The sequence below is a fragment of the Hoplias malabaricus genome, chromosome 14, assembly GCF_029633855.1.
Source record: "Hoplias malabaricus isolate fHopMal1 chromosome 14, fHopMal1.hap1, whole genome shotgun sequence".
NCBI classification, from domain to species: Eukaryota; Metazoa; Chordata; class Actinopteri; order Characiformes; family Erythrinidae; genus Hoplias; species Hoplias malabaricus.
In genome coordinates this window covers 33,977,612-33,989,913 of record NC_089813.1, presented here as the reverse complement: position 1 = coordinate 33,989,913, position 12,302 = coordinate 33,977,612, and the positions used below count along the sequence as shown (strand labels likewise).

At 45.1% G+C, this 12,302-nt stretch overlaps 1 protein-coding gene across 5 annotated transcripts in view; it reads right to left on the bottom strand.

Annotated features, from left to right (window-relative positions):
• Window positions 1-11,933, bottom strand: part of LOC136666251 (tumor necrosis factor receptor superfamily member 14-like) — a 29,818-nt gene extending 17,885 nt beyond the window's left edge. For 4 of the 5 annotated variants that reach the window (XR_010795348.1, XM_066644339.1, XM_066644341.1 and 1 more), the window contains exons 1-2: window positions 11,754-11,933; window positions 8,146-8,336 (exon numbers count right to left, since the gene is read on the bottom strand). The gene's annotated coding sequence lies outside the window, so the exon portion shown is untranslated. The remainder of the gene's footprint in view (window positions 1-8,145; window positions 8,337-11,753) is intronic. The other variant, XM_066644340.1, reaches the window with a different exon arrangement.
• Window positions 11,934-12,302: the final 369 nt, after the last annotated feature.

Genomic DNA, 12,302 nt, shown 5'->3' with positions numbered 1-12,302 from the left:
ATACTTTTTAAGCTACAACACTAATAGCTTTCTCTGAGGAAAGTGTTTAGAGAAGTGTTTAGAGCTTTTAGAGAAGTTGTTGTGAAATTTTGATGAGTTTGTATAAAGTGTTGGCCACAGTGTTTTTTCGAACCACCAGCCGTGCTGTATACAATTCATTCTCTGAAAGTTCTTTTGAACAAAGCATTTTATAAAAACCCATTGAGGGGGCAAGGATAAATGTTAAAATTAATTTGAGGAATGATTTGCAATTCCTGATACTTTTCTTTATCATTTGCTGAAAATGATGTCCTGCTGTAAATGGGAAATTACAATGTCCTTATAACACTTACCCAAAGCAAAATAAAGTCTAAAATCTAATGAATACATCTCTAGCCATCGTCACATGAACCTTAGCACATCAAATCCATCAGCGGGTTTCAGGGAACTGTTAGCCTTGAGCACAGAACAAATACAATGGACTGTTGCTACCATTTATGAACAGTGTGTAGGCAGAATAAATCTACTGATGATGCAATGACATTGTACACTGCCCTCTCCCACCTTGAAAAGAAGGACACGTATGTGAGAATGCTCTTTGTGGATTTTAGCTCTGCATTCAACACCATCATTCCCCACGAGGCTTGACATCTAGCTCTGGGATCTGGGTCTGAACAGTCACCTGTGCAGTTGAATCTTGAACTTCATGACGGACCGAAGGCAGGTGGTAAAGGTGGGCAGCACCACGTCCTCAGCACTGACCCTCAGCACTGGTGCTCCTCAGGGCTGTGTGCTCAGTCCACTTCTGTACTCCCTGTACACCTATGACTACACAGCCAGACAGAGCTCCAATGTCATCATATATGCTGATGACACGACTATCGTCGGCTTGATCTCCAAGAGTGACAAGGCAGCCTATAAAGAAGGAGGTGAGCTTCCTGACCCACTGGTGCCAGGTAAACCACCTTTCTCTAAATGTCAAGAAGACCAAGTAAATGATGGACTTCAGGAAGAAGGAGCGAGTGCACATTCCTATTTTCATCAGTGGAACTGCAGTGAAGAGGGTCAGCAGCTTCGGGTTCCTCCATGTTCACATCACAGAGGACTTCACATGGACAGAACACATCAAATGGGTGGTGAAGACAATACAACCGTACCTCTTCTATCCCAGACGGCAGAGAAGGTTCGGTATGAACTCTGCATCCTCAGAACATTCTACACGTGCACTGTGGAGAGCGTTCTGAAAGGCTGTGTCACCACCTTGTATGGGAACTGCATCCCGCTCTCGAGTGCATACTGCGCACATCCCAGCACATCACGGGGTATATATATATATATATATATATATATATATATATATATATATATATATAAAATGTACATATGGTGTATACATACCTCCCAGGAGAATCACAAAAGACTCCACCCACCCAATCCACTGTCTGTTATCACCGCTGCCTAGTGGCTGGTTCTGGACAGCGTATTTCCCAATGCCCTCTGAATGCTGAACAGCCAATAGAACAGTGATCTGGTCCACCTTCATTACAGTCCATTCATCTTACAAACTCACTCTGCACCTGCACTTTTACGACTGGAACTGTGTCATATTTGCACCCTCCAGGTCTTTTTTTTTTGTCACAATAACTTTTGGGTGCTTTTCAACCTATACCCCAACGCTCATGGGTTAATTGTTAACACATACACTTAATTATTTCCTAGTTATACATAAAAACACTTGTATATATCAAAAGTGCAATATTGTGCATATAGTACATGTAGAATGACTTTAACAAGTAATAAATATAAGTTAAGCTGTGTACATACTTTTTGTACTGTGGGGGACTATGCACACAAGTTTTTCACTCTTCTAACAGTTGTGTTTTGTGATGTCACAAACCTCTTGATTTGATTTTGATTTGAAATGTTGAATGGCATTAAATATGAATAATAATGATGCTGCTATATTCCTGCTCAATGGGTCGGTAATATTAACTTATTTTTGCTGTTTTGCAGAAATATGTCCGTATATATTTTGTCCCATTTGCAAACATTGTTATAGTTAATGCTCTAGATTCTGCCAGTTTTCTTTGATCGAAGCCCAGTGGCAATTAGGGAGGTAAAGCTTCTTAAGAGCACAAGGCGTTATTTTTTCTTTTGCCATCAACAGTACTTCTCCAGCATTAACTGCCAGAGCATTTCATAAAATCTCCTGAACGTGTAATGTGTGGAGTGTTATGTGAAACTTTCTGCTAACAACCACACAAAACCAAGCAAGTCGTGCAGGACCCAACTCGTTTCACATTTAAACCGATGCTAATAACTTTGTCTCTTTCATTTTCAATCACAGTTAATTCAGTAAACATGATACGTTCCAGAATGTTCCTCTTTCTCTTAATTTGTATTGTTAAGAAAACTAAAAGCGTAAGCAGTGTGAGCATAAAGCAAGTGTGTCTGTAAAGGGCCATTGTGGACCTAGGACATTATCCAAAACAAGTAGCAACATATCTGATCTTATGCGTTAAATAAGGTAGCCTCTGCTTTCTGGGAATATCTCCTTGTCACGCCTTCGTCCTGTCAGTCTGTTGTCCCTGCCATGTGCTTTATTTGCACATGGCTCTGTTTTGTTTATGTTCGAGTCTCCGCCTTTGTTCCGCCTCCTCGTCCGTGTCATGTGTTACCCGTCCTCGTTATCTGTCCAGGTGTGTCTCGTTTGTGTGAGTATTTAAGCCCTCTTGTCTCTCATCCGTTTGTCGTACATTTCCCCTTTATCCTGTGTTTAGTTGGTCACGCTATTTAGTCTGTCTGTCTGTCTCTAGAGTTTCCCCGTTTCTTCTCCTTTTTCGTCGTGTCGCTTTTCGTCCGTCCGTCCTGTTCTCCCTGTCCAGTTTCCTTTGTTTTATTTAGCTTGTTTGGCTCCTTGTTTGTTTGTGTCCTGTTTAAGTATCGTTGTTTTGTTTATATTAAATTATCCCGTGTTTTAGCGAATGCGTCCGCCTCCCTCAATCCGCCCCTCGTTCCTGACAGAATGTACGACCCACAGGACGCAGCTAGCACGGACTATTACCTTAAGGGGTGTGCCGTTCGCCGGACTCCATTCCGCACAGGCCCCAAAGATCCTGTGGAGGAGGCTTTGAAAGCGGCCTCGGAATGGAGTCGCCGGCTCCAGCTCCTGCCTGGCGCTGTTCCGGATCCTATAGCGGAAGAGTCGACTCGGGAATCGAGTAGTTGCGCCAGCGGGAGTCGAAAGAGCCGGCGGAAGAAGCGTGCTGGAGTTCCCCCCTCGCTGGAGGATTACCCCCTCAGGTCCGGGGAAATTTTTGGGGGGGCGTTAAGGGTAGGGGCTGTTAGCCTCACCTCCGGAGCTCTGAGGTCTGAGGCTAACAGGGGCGCACCTCGAGGTGATCTAATGGGTGCGCCTGTGAAACCCCCTAAACCCTTTACAGCTCCAGCGCGAGCCCGGCGAGCAGCACAAGCCCCTGTCTTCGTTAACGCGGCGCCTCCAGCCGCGCCTGTCCTCGAGAGCGCGGCGCGCGCCTCTCCTGTCTTCGTGAGCGCGCGCGCCTCTCCTGTCTTCGTGAGCGCGACGCGCGCCTCTCCAGTCTTCGTGGACGACGACGTAGATTCCTCTGCCTCCGTGGACGTCGTCGCACGTTCCCCAGTCTTCGTGGACGACGTCGCAGACTCCTCTGCCTCCGTGGACGTCGTCGCACGTTCCCCAGTCTTCGTGGACGACGGCGCAGACTCCTCTGCCTCCGTGGACGTCGTCGCACGTTCCCCAGTCTTCGTGGACGACGGCGCAGATTCCTCTGCCTCCGTGGACGTCGTCGCACTGTCTCCTGCCTCCTTGGACGTCGTCGCAGGCCCCCCTGCCTCCTTGGACGTCGTCGCAGGCCCCCCTGCCTCCTTGGACGTCATCGCAGGCCCCCCTGCCTCCTTGGACGTCGTCGCAGGCCCCCCTGCCTCCTTGGACGTCGTCGCAGGCCCCCCTGCCTCCTTGGACGTCGTCGCAGGCCCCCCTGCCTCCTTGGACGTCGTCGCAGGCCCCCCTGCCTCCTTGGACGACGTCGCAGGCCCCCCTGCCTCCGTGGACGACGTCGGAGGTTCCCCTGCCTCCGTGGACGACGTCGCAGGGCTTCCTGTCTCGGTGATGGCGGCACCCGCCGCTCCTGTCCCGGTGATGGCGGCACCCGCCGCTCCTGTCCCGTTGATGGCGGCACCCGCCGCTCCTGTCCCGTTGATGGCGGCACCCGCCGCTCCTGTCCCGTTGATGGCGGCACCCGCCGCTCCTGTCCCGTTGATGGCGGCACCCGCCGCTCCTGTCCCGTTGATGGCGGCACCCGCCGCTCCTGTCCCGTTGATGGCGGCACCCGCCGCTCCAGTGTCCGTGATGGCGGCACCCGCCGCTCCAGTGTCCGTGATGGCGGCACCCGCCGCTCCAGTGTCCGTGATGGCGGCACCCGCCGCTCCAGTGTCCGTGATGGCGGCACCCGCCGCTCCAGTGTCCGTGATGGCGGCACCCGCCGCTCCAGTGTCCGTGATGGCGGCACCCGCCGCTCCAGTGTCCGTGATGGCGGCACCCGCCGCTCCTGTCCCGGTGATGGCGGCACCCGCCGCTCCTGTCCCGTTGATGGCGGCACCCGCCGCTCCAGTGTCCGTGACGGCGGCATCGGCCGCTCCAGTGTCCGTGACGGCGGCTACGGCCTCTCCTGTCCCCGTGACGGCGGCTACGGCCTCTCCTGTCCCCGTGACGGTGGCTACGGCCTCTCCTGTCCCCGTGACGGTGGCTACGGCCTCTCCTGTCCCCGTGACGGTGGCTACGGCCTCTCCTGTCCCCGTGACGGTGGCTACGGCCTCCCCTGCCCATGTCCGTAGGTCGGCCCGAAGGACTTCAGGGCCGATCCCCAGAACTGTGCCTAGGCTGGTTCCTCAGACTGCCACACAGACATTAGCCAGTCCTGGGCACCCCCCTGTTATTTTGGTCCCCTTGTCAGTCCCTGTCCTGGTTCCCGTCTCTGTCCTTGTCCCTGTACCCGTGTCTGCCTTTGTCTCTGTCCCTGTCCCGGTCACTGTGTTTGTGTCAGTCCCTGTAAATGTCCTTGTACCTGTTCCCCTACCAAGTCCAGTCCAGTCTCCTGTCAGCCCTGTCCAGTCTCTGTTTCAGACCCCTGTCCAGTCTCAAGTCCCGTCTCCTGTCCAGTCCCCGTTCCAACCCTCGGTCCTGTCTCAAGTCCCGTCTCCTGTCCAGTCCCCTGTCAGTCCTGTCCAGTCCCTGTTTCAACCCCCTGTCCTGTCTCATGTTCAGTCCCCTGTTAGTCATGTCCAGTCTCCGTATCTGTCCAATGTCCAGTCTTATGTTCCTATCCTGTCCAGTGTCTTGTCCCCTGTCTCGTCACCAGTCTCTGCTCCCGTCCATTCCCAGCACCCAGTCCTGTCATCAGTCCCGTCTCCATTCCAGTCCCCTGTCAGCCCTGTCCAGTCTATGTTTCAAACCCCTGTCCAGTCTCAAGTCTCGTCACCTGTCCAGTCTCAAGTCTCGTCACCTGTCCAGTCACCGTTTCAACCCTCTGTCCTGTCTCCGTTCCAGTCCCCTGTCATGTCACCTGTCCTGTCTTCTGTCCAGTCACATACCCCTGTCCAGTCTAATGTTCCTATCCTGTCCAGCGTCTTGTCACCAGTCTCTGCTCCCGTCCAGTCCCAGCACCAAGTTCTGTCACCTGTCCCGTCTTCTGTCCAGTCCCTGTTTCCATCCAGTGTCATGTCCAATGTCAAAAACTCTGTCAAGTCCCATGTGTCCACTCCTGTCCTGTCCAGTCCGTTCTCGTCTCTTGCTGCCCCCCTTTGTCAGTCTCCTGTCATGTCCCAAGTCCCGTCTCGTATATTCGGTCCTGTCGTGTCCCCAGCTCCTGTGTCGGTTCCCGTCCTGTCCTGAGTCCTGTCACCTGTTGGTTTGTTGTCCTGTCATGTTTATAGTTAATGCTCTAGATTCTGCCAGTTTTCTTTGATCGAAGCCCAGTGGCAATTAGGGAGGTAAAGCTTCTTAAGAGCACAAGGCGTTATTTTTTCTTTTGCCATCAACAGTACTTCTCCAGCATTAACTGCCAGAGCATTTCATAAAATCTCCTGAACGTGTAATGTGTGGAGTGTTATGTGAAACTTTCTGCTAACAACCACACAAAACCAAGCAAGTCGTGCAGGACCCAACTCGTTTCACATTTAAACCGATGCTAATAACTTTGTCTCTTTCATTTTCAATCACAGTTAATTCAGTAAACATGATACGTTCCAGAATGTTCCTCTTTCTCTTAATTTGTATTGTTAAGAAAACTAAAAGCGTAAGCAGTGTGAGCATAAAGCAAGTGTGTCTGTAAAGGGCCATTGTGGACCTAGGACATTATCCAAAACAAGTAGCAACATATCTGATCTTATGCGTTAAATAAGGTAGCCTCTGCTTTCTGGGAATATCTCCTTGTCACGCCTTCGTCCTGTCAGTCTGTTGTCCCTGCCATGTGCTTTATTTGCACATGGCTCTGTTTTGTTTATGTTCGAGTCTCCGCCTTTGTTCCGCCTCCTCGTCCGTGTCATGTGTTACCCGTCCTCGTTATCTGTCCAGGTGTGTCTCGTTTGTGTGAGTATTTAAGCCCTCTTGTCTCTCATCCGTTTGTCGTACATTTCCCCTTTATCCTGTGTTTAGTTGGTCACGCTATTTAGTCTGTCTGTCTGTCTCTAGAGTTTCCCCGTTTCTTCTCCTTTTTCGTCGTGTCGCTTTTCGTCCGTCCGTCCTGTTCTCCCTGTCCAGTTTCCTTTGTTTTATTTAGCTTGTTTGGCTCCTTGTTTGTTTGTGTCCTGTTTAAGTATCGTTGTTTTGTTTATATTAAATTATCCCGTGTTTTAGCGAATGCGTCCGCCTCCCTCAATCCGCCCCTCGTTCCTGACACTCCTCTGGTTTTCTTTAAATGTATACTATGGATACACCAACCTTTTGTATACACCTACTGTATGTACACCTCTGGCACAACTTGTTTAGAAACATTATTATCAATTGTTCAAAAGCTATTGAAATTTATAATGAATAATCTATCACCATGGGCCAGTAATGGTTAAATTGACCTAAATAAGAGGTGTAGTATGTCATGTGGGTTGTACTTGATCAAATACAACTTTTTTAAATAAAATATCATCAAAGTATAAAATACTATTGAAATTTATTCTCAAAAACACATCACTACGGGTCAGTAATGGTTAAATTTATCAACGTAAGAGATGTAGTATAAATCATGTGCGTGGTTCGTCACCTCCGTTTTTACTGTGTAGTGTAGTTTGTAAACGGTTCCTTAGATCAGCGGTCCCCAACCACCGAGACGCGACCCGGGCATTAGGTACCGGGCCGCACAGAACGTTTAAATTTTTCTTTAAAAAAAAAAAAGACGCACAGATGCATACATGCGTAAAGTACGGAACACACTTCGGGTGTCACTGTCTCCCATTACCCCGAGATGGGACCGGCTCGTTGCAGAGAAACAAGCTCAGGGCTCTCACTAATTGACATTATTATTATTTGATTGACTTGTTCACCCTTTTATATAGAAATGGCCAGTATTGTCACTTGAATCGAGTTTAGTTTTTTATTATTTCTTATTAGAAAAAATTTTCGTTGTAAAATAAATATTTTCGTTTACAGAGATGTTGCTGTTTATTAATTTATGAACAAAAGGTTGTTTATTGTCTGTTGATGTTTGCATTTGGCATAAGGCCACTACGGATGATTTATTATTAGATTACGTCATTAACGAGCAGATGTAGGCCTGAGCATATAAAGGCCGGTCCGTGAAAATATTGTCTTAGATGAAATTGGTCCGTGGCGCAAAAAAGGTTGGGGACCACTGCCTTAGATGTCGCGGAGCTGGCGGCAGCCCGTAGAAACCAATATATTTCGTGTTTTTTAAATGGCAAACATTTCTGACATAAACTGAGTTGTAGTTGTACTTGTCGTGGATCTCAAAAACAATACTTTGCAAGTATTAACTCATTTGTAGGCACCGCTTGAGAGCTATTGAAGAAAGAAATCTGAATATGCGAATATGAAACCAACTTTACCAGAGTGTAACACTCGACGGTTTATCAGGCTTTGAAGGTCTACCATAAAACAGAAGGTTTAATAATTCTTACTTTGGTCGTTTTTCACCGACAAGACTGTTGCGAGACGCTGAGAGTTCTGCTTCCCTCCAAAGTCTCCATGTCCTTGTTCTTAACAGGTTTAAAAGTCCGTGTTTTGCTCTGGAAAAACAGCCGCGGTACATTGTGCCTGCATTCCTAATTCTTCCCGAAAGACTCGGATAAACGTTTTATCATTTTCAAACCTGTGGGGACACAAACAACATAAACTTCTCTACAACTAGTCTCAGGAATTTTATTTTTAGTTTCACTTATAAAGAACGGGAATGCAGAACCTGAAATCTTGCTGAAATCCAGCTCCTCTCTTATTGGATTGGAGGAAAACTATGGAATCAGATTTGTGCCAAAAAGAATCACACAAAAAAATAATCTCAAACAAAAAACTTATAACTTGCAAACAAAACGTTTGTGCTCCATGACTTTTTCGCGTGCTTTCTCAATTTTGTGCGCCTGATCCCTGAGTTTTGCGAGCAGTTGTGACATGTATTGATTTTTAAATAAAATGAACATGAAAAACACTGATGCCAGTGTTATATATTATGAACACAACTTTGTGCTCCTTTTTTCATTTCTGCGTTTATTAGTCCTGCCCTCCATATTTTCTGTAAAACACAATCACATAATAAAAACCACATGTAAACAAAGACATTGATATGAAGCACCAAAGCTTCCAATAACAAGGGTATGTATTTTGGGCTTTCCGTTCCTTGTTACAATGGCCCTGCACCAAGAATTACAATTCAAGTAATATAACCACATGGGCTTGGGATTACTTTGAGAAACCATTATTAAGAGGCTACAATTAATAGTAACATCCAGTTAAAACTTCACTGTGTCAAAAACGAAGACTTTTGTTGGCCATGTGTAGGAGCACTGTCGACTCCTCTAGAATCAGAATTATCTGGCACTGTGCAGAGGTGCATCCCAGATACTGCCCAGCCCAAAGGATTTAAAAAATTGTATCACATATTTGCTGGCAAATTAATAATGTTCTACCCATCCACCCTGAAATTATTAATTCAATTATTTTTAGATAAAACCTAACTTTGTCAGCTTTTCACGTTGTGGTCTAAACAACAAGCCATGACATTAATATTGTTTTACAGAATGCAGGCAGTTACCTTGTACATTGTGCACTGCTGAACAGACTTATTTGAGTAGTTAATGGTATTTATTTTGATATTTGCCATGATCATGCTTATGTTGTACATCTTAAAATAATATCAAGGCTGTGTGGTTGAGCAAAATGTATTCTCCTTTGTCTCATTAAAACCCTGGAAGGTATTCCACAAAGCAGGCTTTGTAAGTAGGCCAGATACCTTATGTGAAACCCTGAGGCCTGTACAATAATAATTCTGCCTGCTCTCCTGCTGCTCTTTTCTCTCTGCAAATATTTGACATTAGGCTTATGTTACTTAGAAATGCTGCTTTGTGAGATACCCCCTTGTATGGTAACAAACTATATATATATATATATATATATATATATATATCGTCCACAAGCAGAGCTTATGAAACTGAATACCTGGGAGCACTAATCATCTACGTATCATCTAAAGACTTATTTTGATTACATACTAATACCTTTAATGAAGGCATGTGGTAAATTGGCTAGGTCATGTAATAGGCCTGTTAATATTTGAATTCGGGCATTGTCCGAGATTTACTAATTAAATGGCTACTGCTGTGTCCCTGACAAGTCAATAAACATACAATTTAGTGCACTTTTTTTTGTTAGCACAGCACATGTTGTTTAACACATTTGCTTAACCAAACATTTCTTTTAGTGCTGACAAAGTTTCACTCTCTACATTACAGAAGTTCATCTGTTAGTTTCCCTACACCCATCCAAGACACATGAAAGTGAAAAATGGTCATGTGATGGCTTTTCCACCTCACTCAGCCAGTTCTAAACCTGAACTTCTACATATTAGGACCATTAACATCATATGCCCTATAACCTGCTGACAAAGCACTTTTTAAAAAGTCAAATTTGAAACACATTGTTGGATGAGGCAAAAGTTAACAAGGAGGATGGTGGGACAAAATATCTCTAAAATAGTTCTGTTCTGCAAGTCCTGGCAGATAAATGCCACAGTTGAAAAATTGTAGAAATGTTGAGGGGAAAATGTAAAAGAGTGTATGTGGCAAAAGATAATAATTAGTTCAAATTATATAGTGCCATTCTCAAACCCAAGGACACTTTACAACTATATATATATATATATATATATATATATATATATATATATATACAAAAACATAATTACACAATGATTAATGACACAGAGAAGAGAAGAGAAATGTTTTGAGCAGAGATTTGAAGTGAGACAGAGTTGAACAATTGCGAAGGTCACGAGGAAGAAAGTTCCAGAAGTTCCAGAGCTTGGGGGCAGTGACACTGAAAGACCTACCACCTAGAGTAGAAAGTCTAAATGAAGGCACAGTAAGAAGTCCAGAGTTAGAAGATCTAAGACAGCGAGAGGGACAATTTGAAAAAATAAGATCAGAGAGATATGTAGGAGCCAGACCGTGTAGAGCCTTAAAGGTTAAAAGAAGAATTTTATATTTAATCCTAGACTCTACAGGAAGCCAGTTCAATTGATGAAGTACAGGAGTGATATGAGCTCTACGCTTGGTTAAAGTAAGAGCCCTGGCTGCTGAATTCTGGATATACTGGAGACGACTGATCAGTTTAACTGGTAGATCATAAAAAAAGTTACAATAGTCAATACGGGAAAAGATGAAGGCGTTAATCAACATTTTGGCATCATTATCTTTCAGGAAATGGCATATTACAATATTACGCAGATGGTAAAATGCAGTTTTGCTGATTAACTTAATGTGTGACTCGAAAGAAAGTGTTGGGTCAAGAAGGCACCCAAGATTCTTAATGACTTGGGCTGGCTTGATACCAACACCTTCTATGTCAATAGAAAAGTTTGTTACTCGGGGAACTGCAGATTTTGGTCCAACTAACACACCTTCAGTTTTATCTGGATTATTTTTTTTATAATTATTATGCAGCCATACTTTAAGATCTGAGGTGCATGAGCACAGAGCCTGGGCAGAGACAGAGGTAGAAGTTGTGTTGACATAGATCTGAATATCATCAGCATCGCAGTGAAATTTAAAACCATGGTTATGAATGACCTGACCAAGTGGTAGAATATACATGATAAAGAGGAGAGGCCCTAAAACAGATCCCTGGGGCACACCACGATCAGCTGGAGCAATAGAAGAATTATGATGGCCAATGGTTTTTTTATTGGCATCTATCAACAAGATATGACCTTAACCACCGGAGGGCTAAGACTGTAATGCCAACGGACAGTAATGTAGAAATAAGACGTTCATGGTTGACAGTGTCAAAGGCTGCCGTTAGGTCAAGGAGAACCAAGATGTTAAGAAATCCAGTATCTGTAGACATCAGCAAGTCATTCACAACTTTAACAAGGGCAGACTTTGTGCTGTGAAAAGTATGAAAGCCAGACTGGAAAGTCTCATATAAGTTTGTGATGGGGCAAAGTAGCACATCACCAATATGAATAAGTAAAGCAATTACAGTTAAGTAAGGGTATGTCATAGCTTTATACACTTACCTTTAATTACTATTGCTGGGGTCCAACAGGGACAAAAATAGAGGTAAAAGGAATAGGACGGCTTAATCCTGTGGAGCGGATCCACCTACAGGTGTGAGATAGAAAATGTAAAGAAAACACAACTGTTACAAGCATCCAACAGCTGCTTTCGTTCTTGGACAAACTCAAGTCTCCCTCAAGCCTCCTTGAGGACATGCTTCACTAGTTCTTATAGGTCTTATCACTGAAGCCCTGCCCCGCGACTTAATTAATACCTCCCAAGATGCTCACTGTTAAAGATGCCTTTAACAGTGAGTGAGTGTGAGAAAGGAGATCACGCAACAAATCCTTGTAATGTCCTTTCCGTTTAATTCAGTTGTTGTTCCCCTTTTTCGGTGATTATTAAGAATAAAACAGCTGAGCACTTGAAGTATTGTTTCCTGCCTCATGACCACACCTTTGCCCGTAGTCCTGAATCGCGGTCGCATATAAAACCTTAGGAATTTTCCCTAAATGGAGAAAACCTACTGAACAAACTAGATTTATTACAAGGTTATTAGCAGTAAGTCT